Source organism: Phodopus roborovskii, unplaced genomic scaffold (genome assembly GCF_943737965.1).
Source record: "Phodopus roborovskii unplaced genomic scaffold, PHOROB, whole genome shotgun sequence".
In the NCBI taxonomy this organism is placed as follows: Eukaryota; Metazoa; Chordata; class Mammalia; order Rodentia; family Cricetidae; genus Phodopus; species Phodopus roborovskii.
Window position 1 is genome coordinate 1,263,701 of NW_026125640.1, and position 5,989 is coordinate 1,269,689.

A 5,989-nucleotide genomic window follows, 5' to 3' on the forward strand; every position below is an offset into this window, starting at 1 on the left:
TTATTATATATGGTATAGCAAGGAAAGGCTTGAAAACTGATATAAGGAACCTGGCCTGAGCCTAGAAAAACTATTTAGTGTAAGTCTCCGTATGAGCACATGCACAAACTGCTTACCCACAGAGAAAAATCACTGCTGGGTTTTTTTCTAAATTAATCTCTAGAAATATGATGTCATGAAATCCCCATTTTCCACAGATAAATTTGCCAAGGACCTTAGTTAGCCCTTTCTAAGAGCACAAGTACTATCTTATCATGTCTTTGAATCATTCATTCTCTGCTCAGCAAAGAGCTCTTTTTCAAGCATTCTTTGATGACTAAAGAATATTTGCCCTATCTGGGAAGCTTTAATGGCCTCACAAAATATTATTAATATCAGGAAACAAATTGGACCTATGGCTTTATTATTTATTAGCACTTTGAGTGCTAATTTGAATTTTGGCTCTCTCTATATGTCAAGCACAGAAACGTGAATGTTTAATATAATTCCAAAGACAGATGTTATCAGCTTTCATATATATCTTACTGCTTACTACAAACAAATGGGAGTCTCTTCTCTAGGAATAGCCCTTTTTTATTATCAAAGCCTTTGTTGAGTACTGGAGAAATAGTTCAGCATTTAAGACCCCTTGAAACTTTTGCAGAGGACCCAGGTTTGTTTCCTGGCACCCACATGACAGCTCATAAACATCTCTAACTACAGTTCCAGGTCATCCAACTCACTCTCCTGGCTTCTCAAACCATCACAAATGCATCTGGTGCACATACATATAGACAAACCTCCATTCACTTGAGTAAAAATCAAAGACTCTACAAAGATACTTTAGATGAAACAGGAAGATCAAGTTTTTTATTTTATGAACTAAACAAAAGAATTGCCTCAATCTCTGTAAAATATGTTTCTATGCCTCTCTTTTAATATAAAAGAAGCAATAGCATGTGCTTGGTCTTCATGCCACAGAGAAAATTGTGTAGGCAAAGAATATACGCTGGTCTCTGGTCTCTGTGCCAGCTTTTCTTTCCAAACTAGTTTAACTTGGAGTGTGACAACGCAAAGCCCTAACACAATTTCCAACTCCATCAAAGCTATCTTGACTTACTTCTGGCCATCTCCACCCCCCCCAACTCAAGTCTGGGGTTTGAGAAAAAGATACAACCCCAGCTCCAGTTTTCCAAAGTGTAAAGGAAACTATAAACACCTACTATATTGATATCTGTAGGATAAAAAGGTATAAATTTAGAAAAGAGGTTGACAGAAAAACAAATCACCCTCTCCCAAATGCTACATTTTTGCTGTTTCTCCTGTCTTGGCTTCTAAATTTGGGCTCCTATCTGACCTACCCCACTTGAATTACTTTGGCTCTCTTAGGGCTGCTTTGATGTATTCTTCTCTTTTCTTTAAAATAAACAACAGAAACTTATTCTTCAGTGACAATGATTATTTACCTAGATTACTTAATTGTAATGTGAAAAGATTAACATTAATGTGGCATAAGAGAATCCACAACACACACACACACACACACACACACTTACACACACTTACACATTAGTAAAAGATGTACCATATAGTAATGTTTATACAGTCTTAGTTATTTACTATATCTGGATTGCAAAGTTAGTCTTAAGCTGTTATACCATCAATTAGAAAAAGGGAGCTTGATTCTATTGTTCAAGGCCATACAGCAAAAAAAGTCAATTACCAAAATGAAGCACCTAGTGAGTAGCCTGCAAAGTTTCTCTGGAGAAACTTCGTGGAATGATTAGTACATGGTGTAATAGTCAGTGTTCTTAGAAGCAGCCTCACAGGAGATGACATGATGACTTTCATAGGGATGCGGATTCCCCCAAATAAGCAGATGGCATTACATCAACTTGGAAATCGGCAAAATCAATTATATGGTGATTGATGGGGAGTGGGTGAGGCTCATTAAGATACAGTCCAGACAGTTCACTCTTCTACTAGGCAAAAATTAACCATACATTTTAGAAAACATCTCGAATGTAATCCAGCAGCCAAAATTGGTTCAAATCACACCTCTAAGACTGCATACAATTGCATGAATTATTACAGGTTTTTTGTTTGTTTGTTTGTTTTTTGGCAGACAAAAACACAGGTTCACTTCATTGGTGTGCAGATGACTCAGAAAAGAATGCTTTACTTAACACTGCTAGAAACTGCCAGACAACGAGCCCTCCATGCTATTCTCAATAACACCCCCCCCCGGCCTAGCTGTTTTTGTCTGCACAAAGAAACCTTTTTGCTTCCGTTCGGCATGTGGCTTTAGCAGGTGATGCTGGGCTGGGCGGGAAGATGGTATCAGAAAAACCCATGTGACTCCAAGGCCATTGGCCATGGACTCCTGGGAATGCCTAGTCACCACTGAATGTGAACTTGTTCAGGAGACACTCTTTCAGGCTGCTCTCACTTGCCTGCAGACAGAGTTGCTAATCCTGGTGAGCTGCATCTTCTTCTCTAAGAAATGGTTCTCCAAGAAGTGGCAGAGATGGAAGTCTGAGTTGGTTGAACCCAGGGCGCGCAGATCGAGAACTTGGTTCACATTCTTCTCCAAGGCCAAGGACGTTTCCATGGCATCCAGGCTTTCGCCACACTGGTGTGAGGGCAGTGTCTGCCTGTCAGAGACGAGGTCACTGCCGCTGTGATGATTTTTGCATCAGGACAAGATTGGTACTCTGACGCTTCTATTCAGACAGATCTAGAAAGAAGTGAACCAGGCCTTTCACATATGTGTTATCTTTGAAAAAGAATCCCAGAGAGAGGTGGGTAGCTGAGGCCTGCCGATGCAAGCTGATCAGGCGGTCGATAGTGGTCTCCACCTCCGTGGTGTAACTTTGAGGGATCCTGGCACTCATAGTTAGTGAGCAAGATGGAGCTTATGAAGAAGTCAGCTTCCAGAAACAGAATAAAGCCGAGTGTCCTGGAAATGGTGTGTGTAGAGGTAGGAACAGAGAGTAGTAACGAGTTTAGGGGGCAGGGATGGGAGTTTCTAGTAGGGCAGTAGGTGCACAATCTTTTAAAATATGATTAATTTTCCTGTATCTTGAAGTTATTGGAATGGAGTACTTATTTGTTCTGTGTGCTGTTTGTTAAAACCATAATTACAAGATGAGGTAAGAACATCTGAAGTTTTCATAATGAAATATCTTTAATCATTTGTGACTTCAAACTTCTTGGCTTATTAATTTACAGCTGGATACAGCACTTTTACTCTGCATATAATCCTTCATTGTCTCAGTGAGTAGCCATTAATCCCCCTTTCTCAGAGCAGTCTTACTGTTCTAATATAAAGCGAATAACAACCTATCCCCTACCATGGTCCTTGTGTGGAAATTGTATTATATAGTCACCTTATTCTTTTTATTTTTCCTAGAACAGCTTTACTATTTATTTATTTATTATTTAATATATATATATTCTTATTTTACATATCAATCCTAGTTCCCTCTCACTTCCATCCTCCCATGTCCCCCACAGACTCCCCATCCCATCCCCCATCCACTCCCCAGGGATGGTGAGGCCTTCCATAACGGATCATCAAAATCTGTCAAGTCATGTGGGGTAGGGCCTAGACCCTCACCTGTGTCTCTAGGCTAAGGGAGTATCCTTCCATGGGGAATGTGCTCCCGAAGTCCTTTCATGCATTAGGGATACATCCTGGTTCCACTGTCTGAGGTCCCATAGACTTCCCAGGCCTCCTAATTGAGACCCACACTCAAGGGGGTCTGGATCAGTCCTATGCTAGTGGTTTCCCAGCCATCAATCTGAGGTCTATGAGCTCCCCCTTGTTCAGGAAATCTATTTCTGGGGTTTCTCCAGCCTTGTCATGACCCCTTTGCTCATCACTTCTCCCTTTCTGCAACTGGATTACAAGAGTTCAGCTCAGTGTTTAGCTGTGGGTGTCTGCTTCTGCTTCCATCAGCTACTAGATAAGGGCTCTAGGATGGCATGTAATGTAGTCATCATTCTCATTATCAGGGAAGGGCATTTAAGGTAGCCTCTCCACTATTGCTTAGATTGTTAGTTGGGGTCATCCTTGTAGATCTCTAGACATTTCTCTAGTGCCAGATTTCTCTTCAAACCTACACTGGCCCCCTCTATTATGGTATATCTTTTCTTGTTCTTTTCTATTCTTGCCCCCCACCTTCAATCTTCCTGTCTCATGTTCTCCTCTCCCCTCCTCTTCTCCCCTTCTCTTTCTTCTAATTCTCTCTCCCTTCCCTCCATGCTCCCAATTTTCTCTGGAGATCTTGTCCCTTTCCCCTTCTCTGGGGGACCATGTATGTCTCTCTTAGGGTCCTCCTTGTATCCTAGCTTCTATGGTGGTATGGATTGTAGGCTGGTGATCTAAAATGTCTAAAATCCATATATGAGCAAGTACATACCGTGGTGTTTGTCTTTCTGTGACTGGGTTACCTCATTCAGGATGGTTTCCTCTAGTTCCATCCATTTGCCTGCAAATTTCAAGATTCCATTGTTTTGTTTTTTGTGTTTTGTTTGTTTGTTTTTATTTTCCGTTGAGCAGTACTTCATTGTATAAATGTACCATATTTTGTATATCAATTCTTTAGTTGAGGAGCATTTAAGTCGCTTCCAGGATCTGGCTATTACAAATAATGCTGCTATGAACATAGTGGAACAGATGTCCTTGCTATATGAATTTGCATCTTTTGGGTATATGCTGAAGAGTGGAATTACTGGATTTAGAGGTAGACTGACTCCCATTTTACAGAGGAATTGCCATACTGATCTCCAAAGTGACTGTACAAGTTTGCACTCCCACCAGTAGTAGAGGAGTGTTCCCCTCTCTCCACATCCTCTCTAGCAAAAACTGTCTTTGGTTTTTGATTTCAGTCATCCTGACAGTAGTAAGATGGCATCTCAGAGTTGCCTTGATTTGCTTTTACATGATGGCTAAGGAAGGATGTTGAGAATTCTCTGTTCTTTATAGATAAATGTGAAAATGGTATTACACAAAATTTTGAGCATGAGTATAATAATTTGTTTCTTTTTCTTTGTTTTGAGAGAGATTCTCTCATGAAATTGAAGTTGACCTCTGACTCAAGGAAAATGTGATGATGCATGCCTGTAACCTTGTTTCACATTGCCACTTCTGCTATAAGTTTCTATGCAGTATGTATTATTTACTTCCTGTACTCATTGCACCTAGAAAGTCCTATGGAATGCTATAAAGGTCAGTTGTCATAACTAGGTATTGGAATACTGTGATTATAGACACTCTAAAATTAACTGAAACACAATGCTAATGAGAATAAAAATTAAATAATGAATATTTATAAATATTATCAAAATTAAATACATACTGACAATTATAAGTTAGCTGGTCTCCATAGAAAGGTAGAAACAGACCTTAATATCCTCATAAGGCCTCATTCAGCTTCATGATAACATACTGAGCTTTTATTTGTTAAGTGTCATTTGCCTTGAGCTGTTTCACAATTAGAACATATTCTTGTGTTTTTGATTGATTAGGCATATCCTACTCATGGTAAAACTCTGAACCCCAGGGAAGAAAAGAAACAAAACCCCTACTCTAAACTTGGAAACTTACTATAAATGAAAGTAAATCACATATTTTGCAGCTCCTTTCAAATTTAACTTCCCAGTTGCTGAAAACATACATGTAAAAAACTTAAATGGAAGCATGCGGTCTTCTTTCACTGCTGTGGTTAAAATATGAACACATTCCCTATATCTAAATATGTGGTACTAGCATCTGTAGACTCAGCCCTGAGAAACGGTAAGCACTATAACTTCTGCCTTTGTCAACTTGCTGTCTCAGATCTCAGTGTATGAGAAGCAAACTGGCATAATCTATATAAACATTTCTAGATGAGTTAGTAGTGTGCCACCTATGGTAGCTGGAAAATCCCCCCATTATCACTTTGGAGAGAAACCAAGTCAGAGCCATACAGTTTTGGGTGATTAAACACTTTTTAATCAGAATCAT

General features: G+C 39.6%; 1 pseudogene; it reads right to left on the reverse strand.

Annotated features, from left to right (window-relative positions):
- Nucleotides 1–2,372: 2,372 nt before the first annotated feature.
- LOC127217124 (ferritin light chain 1-like) lies at nt 2,373–2,873 on the reverse strand (annotated as a pseudogene).
- Nucleotides 2,874–5,989: the final 3,116 nt, after the last annotated feature.